Source organism: Cornus florida, unplaced genomic scaffold, assembly GCF_030987335.1.
Source record: "Cornus florida cultivar Cherokee Brave unplaced genomic scaffold, ASM3098733v1 CherokeeBrave_3.0.0_Hap2_Chr11, whole genome shotgun sequence".
Classification (NCBI taxonomy): domain Eukaryota; kingdom Viridiplantae; phylum Streptophyta; class Magnoliopsida; order Cornales; family Cornaceae; genus Cornus; species Cornus florida.
In genome coordinates this window covers 47,315,043-47,333,701 of record NW_026775581.1, presented here as the reverse complement: position 1 = coordinate 47,333,701, position 18,659 = coordinate 47,315,043, and positions in this window count along the sequence as shown.

Below are 18,659 nucleotides of genomic sequence, written 5' to 3'. Positions count from 1 at the left end.
TCGAACTTCATGATCCTGCACGTGGATCACTTTTCAAGGTAAATGGCCAACGGCTTAAGCCTTGCATTGACGGCACAATCCTAACCCGAAAAGTTGAGGAAGTCCTCTTGACGGATCCAATTTATGAGGATTAGTGCCTGCTCTAGCTTTGTTTAGCTATCGACATTAAATTTAGCAACTCAAGGGAAGCAATTCTTTCAATTTCCAAGCTTCATTCTCTTTGAAATTGCTCGTGCCTTGCAAATTTTCTGGGAAACGGTTTAGAAAAGCCAAAAATTTGATTTTTCTTGGACCTTCTCAACTCTAATTTTCATTCCCGGAAGTCTCCATCGCTTTCTAGCAATTTCATTAGATTTTTCAAATGCGACTCATGTGCATATTTTCTCATTTTTAATGAAAAGTTTGAAAATTTTCTCAAAATTCTTCATGCATTTGAGATGATTAAAAAGTTGAAAAATTGCAAGGTTTCAAAACAAAACTTTCAAAATTTCCCATGCATTGGAATAGAATGAATTTGCAAAGTTAAAAAAAAAATTTCTCCAGAAATTTCATTTATCCATGCATTGTGTGAGGTTGCAAAAGTTGGGAAATCTTCTTGAAATCATCCATGCACTCATTGAAAAAAAAAATTTTTGCACAGTTTGAAAAATTTTCTAATTTTTCCATGCATTGCAATGAGGTATAAAGTTGAATTTTTCATCCTTGCATTCGAATGACATGATGTTGCCAAGTTTAAATTTTGTTGCAATGTTTCAAGTTAAAAATATATATATATATATATACAAATTTTTGCAAAATTTTCATGAACTTGAAACATTGCAAATAAAAAAAAAATTTTACGTTCATGTCAACTTATTATTATTATTATTATTATTAATAATAATAGCGCAAAATTTTTAAGGTTCCAGTTCAAAGTTTTCTTGCATGCATTGCATTCGTGCATCATGATACCTGCATTCAGCTCTCAGTGCATGCATTGCCTTCATGCATGCATGCAAATTCCATGTAGCAATTCTTGCATGCCTTAACACCTTGCATGCATCGGACTCAATGTTACATGGCATGCCCACTGTCGTCATTTGCTCACTGGCATGCTCACTGTCCCTCCATGGTTCAATGGTTTCAAGAACCAGCTTCATCCTCATACCCAAGCCCCGAGTGCTCAAGCTCACCCTCTGCTCTCATTTCAGTCCCAACAGCCGAGCCCACTGCCTTATTTTCGAGCACTTTCACTCCCTCTTCCGAGTGCTCGAACACCCCATACAAACCACCCGAGCCTACTGTCTCCATGTCGAGCACTCGACCTCTCCCTTGCGAGTGCTCGAAGCACCTCAACCCAACACCTCCACTTCGAAGCAAACCCACTGCCTTCAATTCGAGTGCTCGCCGACTCATTTTGAGCACTCAAATCTGCTTCCTCACTTTTCATTCACCCATCAACCCTCTTCCTCACTCTCCTCACCCAAACTAACTCACCCCTAAACTCCCTCTCTCTCGGCAACATACACCACCACAACCCCACCACCACAAATCATCCACCCTTCCCTCTCAACCAAAACCTCAACCATCTCTCATCTCTCAACCTTCAACCACACCTCTCGGCAATATCAATGCCGACCATGCACCCCATGCATTGCTCAACCTCCACCAAACCAACCCTCCAACCTTCTCACCATCCTAACCTCAAACAAACCAACCAACACTCCTCCACTCATCCCTTCCCACCAACCATGCCAACCATGAACAACCATGCATGCCAACTCTCGGCTTCCCTCTTCCTCTCCCTTTCACAATACACACCTCCCTCCTCTCTCTCTCCATAACATCAACCCACCAACCCAACTCATCAACCCACCTTCCTCCTTGCTCGAGCCTAACCAACATCTCACCTCACAAACCAACTTCCCTCTCCACCATGCATCCTTCTACACCCCAACACCATCCCAACTCTCTACAACCCACTTCTCAACTCACCCATGCTTGCACCACCTCACCACCTCGCACACACAGAACCATGCAACCATGCACATCAACTCAAACCTCAACTCATATCTCTCTCCTCAACCCACAAACAAACCACCACACTCCTCCACCACCTCAACCCAACCATCCCTCATCCCTCCTCAACCATCCACCACCCAACCATCTTCACCATTCACTAAACCACCAACCTTACCACCTTTCTTCCTCCTCTTAACCAACTCATCTCATCCCCACAACCCCATGCACACCATCCCCATTCAACCACACGACAAACCATTATGCCAACCTCCCGAGCCCTCGAACTCAACCAAACAACCTCAACTCCAACACTAAGCCACCCTGCATACCACCACTCACATCAAACCCACCCTCGGCTAACATTCCCCACAACCACTCTCACTCCTCTCCAACCAAACAACCCACTTCATGCCCACCCCAAGCCACCCCACAACCTACAACACCATGCCAACCCTTCCCCTCACCTCTCTGCCACATTTTCGAGCACTCGAAGCCAAGCTTCGAGTGCTCGCAATTGCTTGAGACCTCTCACCCCTCGGCTCCCAACTCTCTGCCCATCTTTCGAGCACTCGAAGTCCAACTTCGAGTGCTCGAACCAAGCTTACCCCCTCTCTTTTAAAAACCCCGAAGCCCCACCCATCTCACAACCTTCCCTCATCTTCTTCATCCCTCCATCAACCCACTCTCAATGCAACCCACACCCTTGCAACCCATAAACCATACACCATGAATCAACCCAACCCAACCCACAACCAACATCACCACTCTCAACCCATCTCACTCAAAGCTCCCTCCCTCTCTTTCTTTTAAACTCATCAACCACCCATGCATGTCTGCATTTCCCCATTTCCCATTCTTTCCCAAGGTATGTGAGCTTCCTTTTATTCTCATTTCCTTGTCTTTATTTTCATCATAAGTAGGATGGGATTGCATGTTGGTGATTTTGTTGATGCTTGTGTTGCTTGTTGTTGATGATAGCTCTATGCTAGAGCTTGTTTTCTTGCCAAAATTTTTGGGTTTGATCCTCCATCCCACTCACTTTCACCTTCTCCTTTTTGTGGTGCACGCCAGGTGTTCGCTGAAATTCCTCAACCAAGTCCACCTCTCTAAATGTCTCGTGCCGGTCCTTCTCGCCCTCCTAGACCCTCTGCGGGTGCCCGTGCTGTCAATCGTGAGCGACCACGTGATCCTTGGGATCGCAAACAACTCAATACGAGCTTTCTTTTCCGCTCACGGATGCCTTTGACATTCTACGCACTACTTCGTGGGCTGTAGCCGAATTAACTAACCGGCGTCTGCAGCACATTTGCGCGCCCCTTGCCAGGGTTGCCTACCCCCGTGTAGTGCGCCTCTTCTACCAGAATCTCCAATGCCCTGAAGAGCCACCCATTTCTCTCACTACATCCATTGATGGCACCACCTATGCTTTCACTATGACTGACATCATTCAGGTTTCTGGTTGCCCCATTGAGTTCCCCGACGACATTGTTAATCGTGAGAATCTCCCTTTATATGAGGAGCCGAATACATTAACTGTGGAGCAGGTTGTCGCTGCCATTGGCAATGTTGACGATCCTAATAAGCCCCGGTCTTTTATCCGCAAAACCAATCTTCCGGAACGCCTCTGGTTCATTGACACTGTTTTCAAGCACAATGTCTGCCCTTTGGTGCATAGCACCGAGCGTAGGGGCCTCCTTTTGCAAGCCTTATATGCCATGGACCAAGGCCAATAGTTCTCCATCCTGGAGCTCATTTGGACCACATTTATGAAGTTTTGGCATGATGCTCATAATGCACGGGCTCCGCGAGTTGAAAATCAAAAATTGCCTTTGCCATTTTTTATCACTCGGCTCCTAAAGCACAAAGGTTTCATTGTTCCTCCCCATGAACCAAAAGGCGAAAAGATTAAAATTTTTACCAAGCACCGATGGATCAATGTTCTTAGCCATTCTAGTACCCCTCAGCCTGCTGCCCCCTGTTCATCCAAGCTCCACCTCATCCTCCTTCTAAGGATGCTTCCACAGCAGTAGCCGCTGCAAGGGTAGAGCCTCCGGTCGACTCTCAGCAGGACCAGGCTTTCATCCGGGCTAGCATTGCCGGTATTCATAAACGGCTGGATCGTTTTGAGAATTCTTTGTCCGCGTACACTCGGACTATGTGTGAGACTTCTTCCCGTGCCGAAGAAGATCGTCGTCTTGCTGCTGAAGACCGCCGTGTCGCAGCTGAGGAACGTCGTTTGGCTTCCGCCGAAAGGCGTAAGACTCAATCTCTCCTCCATTCCATCCTCGCCCGTTTACCCTCTGGCCCGTAGCTTGTTGCGAGTGTTGGACCTTATCTTTTTGTTCATATGTAAATATTTCTCTTGTATCTTTTGTTTTACTTTTGAACTTTCAGAATTTGCTATGTATAGGTTGCTCTAGTAGGCATGATCTATGTACAGCTCTTTTGTAATCATGTAACCTTCATTTTGAATGCAAATTCTCTCTTTTCTATTAACTTTTTGTTCATTATTGTTTTTTTCTGTATATGTGCTTGTGCTATTAATGCCTTTTGTGGTTGTTTCTTTTTGTTCTTCATCGTACTATCCAGGTGGCGCAGTCCATTTCAAGTTTGGGGGTTTTGTTTCACCATGCCGTTTCCTCCCCCTGGGTATTTTTGTTCCTTTTTATTTTTTCTATCATTTTTTGTCTTTAACTTCAACCCATGTCCACATTGAGGACACTGTGTAGTTTAAGTTTGGGGGTGCAATATTGCATTTTTGGCATAATTTTGGTATCACTATTTTGTAAAGCAATGATAGTATAGCTTGAAACTTGTCGGAGACAAAGCATATGTTTAATACCTTGTGTATAGAAGCAATTGAGAAATTTTTGAAAATAAAGAAATTTGAATTTGAAGTGATCCTGCAAATACAATGTAGTCTGTATAAATGCATCAATTAGATTCTTGCTGGATTTACACTCTTATAAGCTTCACAATGCACAGATGCACATTGGAAACTCAACTGTGAGGCAACTTGATTGACCTTGACCTTGGCCTAGTTAATCTGATTTGATGAACCTGATAGATGAATATCTTTGGCATGATATTTTAAGTTAAAAAAAAAAAAAAAAAAAAAATGAAGATGAGAAAGAAAGAAAATAATGACCAGTTGAAGTTCGTAGCCTTTCCAACTCGAGCTATTAAGCCCTATGGAGTGTCTCTACACTTAACACCCTAAAGCCGTCTGGTTTGGGAGTTGTTGGCCTAACGCTTGCTACATGGGTTGGTTAGAAAGTTTAAAGGACTTAAACATTGCACGGTCATTCAAAAAAATGTGTGTAATAAACATGATTTGTTGGAATTCGTAGCCTTTCCAACTTGAGCTATTAAGCCCTAGGAGTGTCTTTACACTTAGCACCCTAAAGCCATCTGGTTTGGGAGTTGTTGGCCTAACGCTTGCTACATGGGTTGGTTAGAAAGCTTAGAGGATTTCAACACTGCACAACCATTTTATGTTTCACTTTTGAGTTATAATAAATTCTTAACAGGCAACAAAAGTTGTCTTGAAAATAAAATCATGCCTTAGAGACTTCATGTAAAGGGGAATTCATTGATTTGAAAACTTGTACCTTGGAATTGGAAAAGAAAGTAAAAGCCGCATGTTGAGAATTCAATTCACTTTCACTGGAGTTTGAGTTATTTCCATTTAAGAGATGACAATTGAATTATTTATATGGACTATGATGTTGATGCATGTATGTTGAAATGGTTTTTGCCAATTTTTGTATCAATGCTTCATATATGCAAGTTAGTCTTCCCAATGATCCCGTCTCCAGCTCTTTATCTGTTTCAAGTTGTATTTGAGCTATGTTTATGTTTATTTTTGACATGATGGATATTTTTGTAATAGCATTCCCATGTTTTTCATTCCATTGAGCTTTGCATTTTGGTTTTGCTAAGGGACTAGCAAAATGTAAGTTTGGGGGTGTGATAAGCGCCGAATACTGTATATTCAAGCGCCCTAAATTACATTAACAAGGTCCATTAATTGATTATTTTATGTAGATTATCTCCATTTACATGTTTTTGTATATTTTCAGGTTAAATTGCAAAAAGGAAGCAAAAATGATGCCTTGTGGAATTTTGAACAAAAAGGGTGCCAATTCTGAAATTCTGGCAGCAGTAGAACCTGACTTTTGTTGCCATTTTCGACCTAGAAAACTCAAGAACTGGACTTCCATCATAACATAAAAGATTTAGAGCTCTAAATCAGCTTTCCAAATCTTCAAGCGGTTCATCATTCGGAGTTCGGAGCAGAGAGTTATGATCTTCTTAATAGAGGTGTGCAGAACTGCCTGGCAGCACTGAAGTACTGCCTTTCTCCCCATTTTCGACCAACCAGACTTGAGAATTGGGTCTTCATCAAAACATGAAATTTTTTTAGCTCTGAATCAGCTCTCCAAATCTTTAAACAGATTATCATTCGGATTTCGGAGCACAAAGTTATGGTTATTCTTCCACAGTGGGTCAGAGATGGGCAAGAATTGCATGTTGCTCATTACACTAATTTAGAGTGCTCGAGACCACCCTTCGAGTGCTCAAAATTCTGGCAGATTGCATTCGGAAATGGCTCAATTTCAGCCACTTGCACATTGGTTTCCTCAATGCCATCTTCCTTCTTTATGAAGTGGTTGGAGGTGTTCCTTGGAGGAGAGAGAGCCTTGACTTGAGCTTGATAAGAGAGAGGGAGGACCACACAAAAATTATCATATATTCTAGCAAGATAGAGGAGAGAGAGGAGGGCAAAGAGGGGAGTTCTTCAAGCAAAGGAAGGAGCACAAAAATGGAGTCTTGGATGGAGCTTCTTCCTTCTTCTAGCTTAGCAATGGGTAACTAACTCTTTCTCTAGGGAGGTGATGAAGTCCCTCCCTTGTAAGCATGTCCTAGGATAGTCTATTTTGGGGATTTGCCATGTATATTTTATGGTCTTTTCATAACCAAGAGCACCTCATTTGTTGTAATGAATGTTGATACATGTATGGATGATTTCTTTAAGTTGATTATCTTGTTTTAGATGATGTCTTAGAGTAATCATATTGCTTGAGTTTTCATGGTGAGAGTGGAAGCAAGGTTATGAAATGGTTTCATGGCATGTTGATAGGTGACTTTGATAGACCATTGCTTAGGAAATCCTTTGATGGTGTATGCTTAATCTCTAACTCCATGTGCTTTATCATTTTGTCAAGAACTTGATAGTCTCTCATTTAAGTAAATGTGTATAAGGTACACCTTAGTTAGGTAGTCTAAGCATGTTTATCTTTTGATGGATTATACTTGTTTGAGACCTAATGTACCTCTTGATTACTTACATGGCAACCATGTATTGCTATGTAAGTCTTGACCATCATATGTTGTTTTTCCCCCAATTTAGGTCTAATCTAGCATATGTATAGGGATGGAGGCGGATTCACTTCCCTAGTCTCCTCTTCTTAATCTTTTCATCCTAAATTCCTTGTAAATTAGTGTTTTATGCACTTTGAATTCCTAATTTAAGTGACAACAAACAAAACCTCTATGAACACCCCGTCATCATCCTAAGAATGACTCTAGACACTTAGGTTGCCTTAGACTAGCGCAATCCCAGTGGTTCGACTTACCCAACCAATAACCCTATTTTACAATTATTCGTGCTATTGCGAAGGTTGATGTTAATTGACCAACCGATCATTCACTCCGACATCATTTACAGAAACTAATAATCCTCCTCCTGTACCTTAAGCTCTATCTGAATAAAGTAACATCTCCACTAAGGTCAGCTCCAATATGTGAAATTGACCTCCTTAATTTCCTTGGTAATAACAGGTGGCTTTATCATACATGCTATAAATTCAACTGATTTCTCAACAACTTCCTGAAGGTTTAATTACCATATCGGTTGTTAAGAACATCCACTTCCATATTACTTCCACCAGATGAAACTTAATGCAAAGTGTGAATCACCACTTCTATCCATCTAAGTCGTCTATTGATCCGTTTTATTTGTATGAACTGATATCTTACCAGTTCAAAATAGACAAAATGAATCTGATTTAATTTATCAGTCAACCAATATCCCAACCAAAATCCTGACCCTCTTGGAAAGTTAGCAATCCCTTAACTAAATCCGTGAAAAATGCTCGATCATTTTTGCTTCAGTATAGGAAATGACTGCAAGAATCTAGTGATCTCTGACGGTCCATCTTAATTATCTAATAAAGATTAGAACTTGAGACAAAATCACTATGTCCCTCCTCCTGCCTGTCCACCAAACATTTGCTCCATATCATGAAGCATCATATTTCCACCTGGATGAAGAAAGAACTAAGTGTTGTGTACTTCAGTCCTTATATCCTCAATCTAATTTGTCTACAGAAAGTACCATTAGTCTGATACCACCAGCCGTCGTTTGCACCCATTGTTTAAATTAGAGCATTTTCAAAAGCTCACTCTGTAACTTAATCCATGTACCACTGATCCGTGATACACCTACCGATAAAGAAAATCAACCAGTAATTCTATTAATCGATAGTCAACTAGCTATGAGTTTTCCACACACACCATGCACCTCTTCCTTATATATAGGTGATCGGTCTCCCCATCCCGTCTTAACACACCCTGCTTCTTTAATGAAAGTAAGTGTTAATTAGATTTCTTGTCTCACTTCAAAAGAATATAGAATCTTTCCATCCTCCAAATAGTCATCATTTTCCTAACAACAACTATTTGTTGCGAACTGTGACCAAATAAATAATAATAAAAAAAAATTCCATATATATTTTTTTCCCAGTGTAGAGACCTTGGTTCCTCCTCCAAATGCAACACCGACAACTCCTCCAAATGACACCCTCGTGAATAGTGTCTTGGTTAAGAATATACTGATGAAGATTTAGTCAGTCTATCATTCTCTCCCGGCGCCATACCAATAAGTACCTAAACCAGCACGAAATCCTCCTTCCGTCTTAGTGACAACTTCTGAAATTTCCAAGAAGATGTTCAGTAAAGTTAGCACCTCCGACAAATCATCGTGGCATTAAAGTATATCAAACTAATCGTATGAGATTATTTGACTTGTAGTGATGCTTTAATTATCCCATCCCAAATAACATACCATAATGACGCATGCCCAGGTCCAATAGATTGGTTAGATTTATGTATATCTACCAAATCCTATTACCACATGCTCACAATCTTAACGTAACATAGCGCTATTATTCCATGTTATAAGAACAGTAGCTGGCTAATCACATACTTGTGTCCCCAACTAAACCACATTCCAAATCCTAAATAAAATAAAAAAAATTAACGAAAATAAAATACGTATGTGCAACACAAAAAAACAAAATAAATCCTACCTAAAACATTGTTCTTTCTAAAAAAGATAGTCTTCTCTGAAATCAACTTGCAAAAAAAAAAAAAAATTCCACAAAATTTCCTTTTATTGTTTCATTGGTAATCATCTAACCTCGAAACAGATCCTTTAAACATAGCTTAAAGCAACCTTTGTGTGCCTAAGCAAATACCAAATGCTTAACCCTTATCCTCCTACAAGCGGAATGTAAACTGTCTAACTTGGCTTTATATAGCGAATTAGAATGTCACAACATAATACCAATGTTCTCTTGTATGTGATATAAAATCATATGTTTCGTTCTGATAAGAACTCCATCAAATCCCCAAACTCCAAAAGGGTACTTTTTATATATCTCTTTTAAAGAAGATAGGAAAATTCAACTATATGTTAATTGATCAACCCCAATTCTACTAATATTAGCTATACTAGCAAATAAGATCATCCTCGATCGATTATTCATCTTCCAGATTTAGTACCCTCTTTCTTAGATACATTGAAATCTCCTCCGTTAGGATCTTCTTCGGACTCTTACTCCTCGTTTGTCTCCTTTTTGCCTTTTTGCCCGATATGCGGTGACCTATCATGTACGCCTAAATCCTTTATTGGCTTATACTTTTTAAGTAATGCCAACCCCGGAACTAAACCTTTGATCCCAAGTTCTGCTTCTGGTAAAGAACTTGATAACGTACTCCTTTACTCCTTTAGGTCTTTATCGCTTTCACCTTGGACCCCATCCTTTTCCTAGTGTTAGCCATTCTGTGACTACAGAATATAATTGACATTAGCTCCTCCTAATGAACTGTAGATAGAGTATTACGAATCCTAATATGGGCTCTAAGTTTTAAGAGACGCAACATGGAAGTCAAATAACAAAAGACACTCCTAAGGGCACTTGAACCTAGAGTTGTTTGATACCAACTATGATACTCCCAGATTTTCAGATGCAGGTTGGCCAGGCCCACGCCCGAATACCTGAGGATATCATAACAAATAGCAATAAACGAACACATAATACAAATATGATAAAAATAAATAAATAAATAAAATTACTGAAAGAAACTAAAACGATAATCCAATATTACTAAAACCTCAGAACCAATTTTCATTAATAAATTCTACTGATACAAATAATCCTCCAACTTATACAACTCGGGAATCCATACAATGTGGACCCCTGGAAAGCCAAACTAACCAAACGATCAACAATCTACAATTAGATACAGAAATCACAAAGGAACTCTTATGTAGACAATCCGGAAGAATGATGTAGACGATCCCTGCTCAGCACGAACACCTGAAAAATGAAGGTGGGTTAGGCCCAAAAACAAGCCCTACTCTACTATAATCCAAGCAGAGACCTGATACGCAAATACATCCTAGATAACTCAATAATAGCTAAATAGTTCATAACTATATATATATCCACAATAAAGGACTCCCACTGGACTACAGGCCAGTCTCAACCTGACTAGTAGGTAATATGCAAAACGCACCTGAAGTAGGCATGAGTACCTAGACCTAGCAGGGTACACCTCAAACCATCATAGCCAGTTATATATATATCCACACTAAAGGAATCCCACTGGACTACAGGCCAGTCTCGACCTAACTAGTAGGTAACATGCAAAATGCACCTGAAGTGGGCATGAGTACCTAGACCTAACAGGATACACCTCAAACCATCATAGCCAGTTATGCATCCCACTGCATATACGCTCCTTAATCATCGACTCTGAGACTCAAGCTCATATCGAGGTACCATACTTATATATATAAATTCCATCCAAAACCAATGTAGTGCCGCTCAATTATTCGTTGCCAAGACACGACATTTAATTAGGATTTAAATGTTACAATTAAGTCTATTTCCTAAATCCAAAATAGGTAGAAGTTAGCGTTTTGATCTAATCCAAATTTAATATGCCACCGTCCCATACCGGTGCATATAATCCATATAAATCCATATAATTGATAGAACAAAAAAAGTAGTTCAACAATTAAAATCCAGAATAGGTAGGAATTAGCGTTTTGATCTAATCCGTACCTAATATGCCACTGTCTCATGCTAGTGCATATAATCCACAAACCAATCCAATAAATAATAAAACAGAAATAAACAGTTCATCAATTAAAATCCAGAATAAGCATAATACAAATCTGATATGTATATGACCATAATCTGTATCCCATACAAGATCTAAAAATCAAACCATAATCAATTAAATTGCTAAATTAACATTTAAGCAATTAAATCCTCCTCATCCGTTTACAACATGAAAACTTGTTTAACAATTCAGATTATTCTAATCCTTGGTGTATTAGGCATCTAATACATATTTAAAATCAGATCATAATCACAGTCATCAAATTGCTAAAATAATATTTAAGAAATTAAATTCCTATCATCCGATAACAATATGTAAACTTATTTCAAATTTCATATTGTTCTAAATATTAGCATACAGGTATAAATTATACATTGTGGGACATCTTGGAAAATTATTTAGAATTCCTAAACTCAACCTAACCAATTTTTGGAACTCCAGAACACCCAAACAGTGCCCAAAAACATCACCTGTATGCACCAAATCAAAAGAGCTTGCTCTCAAGAATTGAGAGCAGGCTCAACCATTTATAGAGCCGGCTCCATACACCTTGGAGTTGGCTCTAGATAGGTGGGAGCCGGCTCCCTAACCCCTGGAGCCGGCTCTTTCCCTCTCTGAGAGCCTTGAACCTACTGTTGCACAAGGATTGACTCTAGAGGGGGGGATGAATAGAGTCAATGGCTAATTTTTGAAATTTATAGATTTACAATTTCTAATCAACCACTTAAGAAATTATGCAATATTCAAGATATGAAAGTAAACAATTAATAGCATAATTGTAAAAGAGATAAGGGAAGAGAAATTGCAAACAATGACTAGGCAATTTTAGTGAGGTTCGGAAACTCCTACTCCTCGGCTCAAGACCCCTATTGAGAGTTCCCAATTCACTATGGCTTCTCCTTATTGGTAGAGAGTAAACCTTTACATGAAGCAACTCCTTGTTTCGCCTTGCTAAGAGAACAATTTTCCCTTAGTCTTCCTTTGGGTCACACCAACGCAGTGGGTCAAACCAACCCCTTACAATTGATAGAAATAAAAACAATGAAGTACAAGAAATATCTTTCAAAGATTAGTGTATAAATTTAGCTCTCAACTAGAGTATATATGAATATCGATGAAGCTCAAACTCTATGAATAATATGAATGAGAGAGGATGATATAAGTGAAGAATAGAAGCTCTTATGAACTCAATAGGATCTCTCAAGTATAAAATAGAGTAAAAGCTTTTTGAATCCTTAGTTGAATCTCTCAAGTATAGTATATGAATGAATGAGAAAGATGGAGAGAAAAATGTGAGAACAAAAGCTCTCTTTGATGCCTAATGAGGTCTCTCAAGTGTTGGCTCCGTTGCATCCCTACAATGTTCTTACATTGTGTATTTATAGGCCCTTGGAAGAATATAGCCGTTTGGGGGCATTATGGTAAGTTCCGAGGGGGTCAGATGGTCAAAATAGCCGTTGGGTAGCTTCTGCCCATTCATCTAACTGGTTACAAGACTTAAAGTACTCGAGTAGATGAGATTCAAATCTTATCTAACCGATTACAAGGAGATGTCTAACCGGTTACTTTAATGCAAATGATTGAAATCATTATTCTGGCTTAGTTCAACTGATCGGTGACAAGCTTCTTCCTAACCGGTTACATCATTCAATGTTGGAAGGAGTTTTTAATGAATCTACTCGGTTACAACCAACCTTCTGACCGGTTACAAGATGTGGTTGATCAAGTCGAACTTTTTATTTTGTTCATCTACTCGGTTAGATGATGTTTCCTAACCGGTTACAGGATGGATTTCAAAATATGAGTGTTCTGTCTGATGAGCGCTGAAAAGTGCGCTTTTAAACTCCTTAAGCGAGGGTATTTTAGTCCATTCATCTATCTTTATTTACCCATTTTAGTCCTTTTGTGTTTTTGTCTATTTCAGGTCAATAATGTTAAAACGAGCTAAAAATGGTTTCATAAGGCCTTTTTGGAGTCAAACTAAGTCTTAGTGAGAATTTGGAGCAAAAGGAGGCTGATTTAGAGCAAAAAGGAGGCTGATGCTGAAAGCTGAAAAGTGAGATCGATTGAAGAAAGTGAGATCGATCGAAGTTGGATCGATCGAACTTTTTCTGAGATCGATCAAACTGCTCGCGAAAGTTATTAAAAAACAGATCTGAATCTCATTTCGACCCAACTCGGGCAGAGCTTCAAAGGGATGATTCTAGGGCCAAGTTCTAACATTTTTGGGCTCTCAAATCCTTATATATAAGATGGATTCAACCATTTTTGTTTAGAGATTTATATTTTACATTGTAATTTCTATATTCTCTTTAGTTTCTCTCTCTAGAAAGTTAGAGATTAGGGTTAGAAGAAAAGAGGGAAGTGGAGGCACATCTCAAGATCCATCTCTAAATCCACTCACTCTCTCTCTCTAGAGCTTCAAAGAAGAAGAAGAGGAAGAAAAAGATGGAGCCATGTTTGGAGCTTACCCTTGAGGGTTTCATGACCACATCCACCTCCTTTATAATTGGCTAGATCTACACTTAGTCCAAGATAGATTTGTGTAGCCTGTTCCTGAACCATTCCAATGCAGCTCTTATTAGGCTAGTCGGAAAAACCTTACACATGAACAGATCGTTGTGATCGTCCAGAGCCATCTTTTGAGCCTAGTGATCGAGGTAACGAGAAGGATCTCCCTTGCCATCGAACTGGGTAAAGAAAGGCATAGTGAACTTCTTCGGTCTGTCGACAAGGTATATATCATCGGTGAACGGAGTCTTCATTAGCGAGTTCTTATGCTCTCTGGCCATCTCGGTGGGCGTTTGAATATTTAAGAGTCTTTTTTCATCAAAGGCCTCCTGTACGCTTGTGCTATTTGGAATGCCATTGGACCATACCGTAAGCTTACGGCTGGACTCGGCTTGTTCGTCTTACGTGTGACGAGGAAGATTGTCCGAAGCAACTGCCTTGGACCTTGTCCTCTGCTCTTGCTGAACTTCGTTAGGCCGAGCCTCATTAGGCCACACCCCATTGACCTGAGGGTTGTTAACTGGATGAGCGTTTTGGTTTGGGGGGGTGCGGCCACATCAACTGGTGGTGGCTGTGGTTTCAATTGAGCCATCGCCGTTTGAAGGGTGTCGTTTTGCTATTGAAGCAATGCAATCTGGGCTACGCTGGCTTCGTTCGCCTGACGAAGCATTTCGAACTGGTGCAAGAATTCTTCTCGCATTTTTTGCATCAACTCCATCTGTTGATCAGCCACTGTTGCAGATTCTCCATTCGACATTCCAGATCGTAGTAACATAAATGATTTGAAACAATAGTGGGAGTATATTTTTATACTGTTCCCACAGACGGCGCCAAAGTGTAGGTGCAAAATTTCTCTCTATTAAAAGAAATAAAAAGAAAAATATAACTCACTCAAAACAAGCAATTATAATACTCAGAGAAAAACGTATATTGCTCGATGCTTTTATTGGAGGTCTAGGCCTTTATTTATATGAAACAAGGTAGTGGAATTATGGTAGAACTTGCCTTACTTGTCCTCCAATTCATTCCATATATAACATTCTTTATAGTTAGAATTCTTTCCTTTTTACAATTCTTTCCATGCAAAACTTTCCTTGCACAGAACTTGCCTTTTTTATTGAATCTTTGTCTAACAGGACTGGTCTGTCTTTAACCGAAGTTGGGTTGAATGTAGCTTGGTCTAGATGACTCAACCAATGAGCCGGAAGTTCAATATTAACGACCATGGGCTGTTGACGTCTTTATTAGGCCTGAATAGGGCTGGATTTTTGTAGCCCATTAAGAAAATAAAAACAAAGTTTCAATTATAGCCATGTGGATGACCTTCATTGGAGTGGGATTTTTCCCTCCACACTCGTGGTATAACTTTCAATCTCTTACCTGTCTGTTGATTGACCTAGTCAACCCTTTAGGTGATTCACGTGGATCTATTACTGTATTGGGCCAATCTAGATTAGTCATGCAGGTTTTGTAGACTTGTGCAATACTAGGCCCAACCCATTAACTAAAATTTTACACGCCCATATTAATCCTAGCGAACCAAATTAAATTTTTTTTTTTGTCCTGATGACTAATGCAATTTTAGTAGACTCGCCCAATACCAGACCCAATCCATTTAACTAAAGTTTATAGGCCCATGTTAATCTAGACCTGGATCATGACCAACAAATATTATTAGTAGTCTAGTGGTGAAGGCAAGTTTATTGAGTAGTAAGGCTCTATAGGAAGAAGTTCCACTCATTAGCCCCCTACTAAAAGATTGACAGTGTCCCAAAAATTATGTAATATTTTTTTTGGATAAATTGCACTCACACTCCCTAAGGTTTGGGTTAACGCCACTCATTAGACAGTCAACGCACTACTTTACATTGACACCCCCTGAAGTTTCAACCATTTACATAAGCACCCATCTACCCGAGAAAATGACCATTTTAACCTTTGACTTGATCAACAAATATATAAAAGGGTAAATTAGAGCAACTCCAATGCTCTCTCATTTTGGACTTTTAAACTCAAAATATAAGGGGGGTGAAAAAAGGGCTCTCCAATGGGCTCTTATTTGGACTCTCAAATTTTAAGATTCTCAAATCTTCTCTCTAATGTAGCAGCTGCCAAATTTTTTTTTTTTTTTGCAGTCTCTTATTTCTCTATACAATGCCGTTTCTCTCCCTTTCGTTCCCTTTCATCATCCTATCCGTCTCAAGCAGAGCCATAATCAAACCCCACCTCCACCATCCCGATCTCTCACTCAGCCCCGCCCTCTTTTCTCTCCCCCCCCCCCCCCCCTCTCTCTCTCTCTCTCCTACACCACAAACTCTCTTCTCAAACCATAGACAACTTGACTACACCATAGCCACTCCTCCGTCGCTTTGAAACTCTAGAAGGAAGTAACAGGTATGAAATCTATATATTTGCATATATATATATATATATATATATATATATATATTTGTATATATATGCTTTATGATTTAAAAATTTTCAATTTCATTCTAATATCTGGCATAGGCTTTGTATTTGGGATCCAGATTTACATCATTTGGATTCAGAATACTCTTCTCTTCTGGGTAACAATTACCACTCTCTTTGTGCATATGTTTTGTTTTGATTTGATTTTCATGTGTGTGTATATATATATTGCAGTCTTCAATTCGATTTCAGTGTTGATTAGCTTCATTTAGGTATTCTTTCTGCGATTTCCCAATTGGGTTTTGATTCTTAATGATTTGTTTTACAAGTATGTTTATTGGGTAATTGCTAATTTAAGCTCCAGCCTCATAATATGAAGTGAATTTCGGATTAGTTTACATTATGTGTATTAATATGAAGTTCTGCTAGCTATTAACAATTCTTGAAACTTCGTAGATCTTTTGTTTTTTTTTTTTTTTGCTTTTTTTTCCATCAAATAAATGGAACTTTTGATAATCACAGTTAATTTTAAGATTTTGTAGCCTGGAAACTCGAATCATTTTGACTCTATTATGTTTACTGGTAATCATCTCAGAAGTATTTGTCAATGCTTAGTGGATTTTATATATTGTACTATATCAGTATAAGTATGTGTGTTTAATGAACCTAAATCATGAATTTTGTGTCCTTAAGGGCAGTATGAAGGCTTATCTTTAATCCAATAAAGGGTTATTATTTGTCTTTGATATAAACAAAAAAGACCACTAAATTTCATCCTGTTCAAGTTCTCTCTCATCTTGAGGAATTGAATAACTAGATGCTTGGGTTAAAGCTAGATGGTATGTATTGCCTTTATAGTAGTAGTGGCCTTCACTTGGTAAATTTGTTAAAGCATGGGCTACTTTAAATGAGAAGTTGATTTTATTTCTGAAGACAGCCACTTCATGTAACGATGCAGGGTTCTGGCTTTGAATAAGAAATTGAGGTGCTGGTCTCAGATGAAATTGAATTAAAAGGTGTATGATTCATTCCTTATTTGTATCCTCTACTTTGATTTGACATATTGATAAGTATTATTGGAAGTCCCTCAACAATTAACATGGCGGGGACAGGCATTCACACCGGATCAAGATATAGTAATTTGCAATGTACTTTTTTTTTTTTTAGGTTATACTTATGTATTTATTTTTATGGATTTTAGTGAATTGTAGTATTGAAATGCCAAACATGGATTTTATGAAAATGGTAGTTGGGAATGGTAGTTAAAAAATGGTAGTTGAAAATGGTAGTTGGGAATGGTAATTGAAATAGAATGGTTATTGTGTTAAAAAATAGCATTGGATGAAATACATCATTGGAGCAGAATTACTAAAATATAGCATTTTGACACTATAGCTCCTCTCAAAATATAGATTTGACATGCGAAAATAGTTTTTAGCATTGGAGATGCTCTTACGAATATAACCCTGTAAACTAAATTTTAAAGGACCAAAATACCCTTCATTTTACATTCTATCTCTAACCTACCATACCCTCTGTGTCTCTTACATACATCGATACCTATAACATATACCTTCTTTGTCTCTATCTCTATCCTCTCATACCCTCTATGTCTCTATCTCTATCCCTTACATACCCTCTTTGTCCTAACACCACCACCACCATTGTCGTCTCTTCATGTGAAACCCACTATACCATCGTCGTTGCCATCAATAATTAGAAGCAACCACCACCACTACCATCGATTAAAAGCGACGAGATCAGAGGCAAAAGCCACCATCGCTCGTGAATTAGAGAAACCCACCACCACCGTCACCACCAATAATTAGAACCACCACCCTCGTGAATTAGAGGCAAAATCCCTCTGCGAATTAAAGGCATGATCGACGATTGTAGTGGCAAACAAAGATTTGCTCGGTTATGCCGACAGTTTCGAAAATTGCAGCGGTGAACACAAATCTTCTCTTTGTCGCTGGTAATTTCACGTGGGTAGGGTTAAGATTGGGCTCTGTGGTCCAACAACTTGCTCGGGCAGTGTATCTGTGTGTAGGTATAGCAGTGGTTATGGTGGGGTGTATAGGTTTGACCTAAATGCAGTGTGTGTGTGTGTGGTGACGGGTGATATGGTTGTGGCTTACAGTGGTTGAGGTGTGCGGTGGTTGTGGCGGTGGGTGTGTTGTGTTTGATGTGGCGGTCTGTGGCGGTTGCAACAGTGTATAGGTGAGAGGGGAATACATAATATTGATTAGGGTTATTTTTGT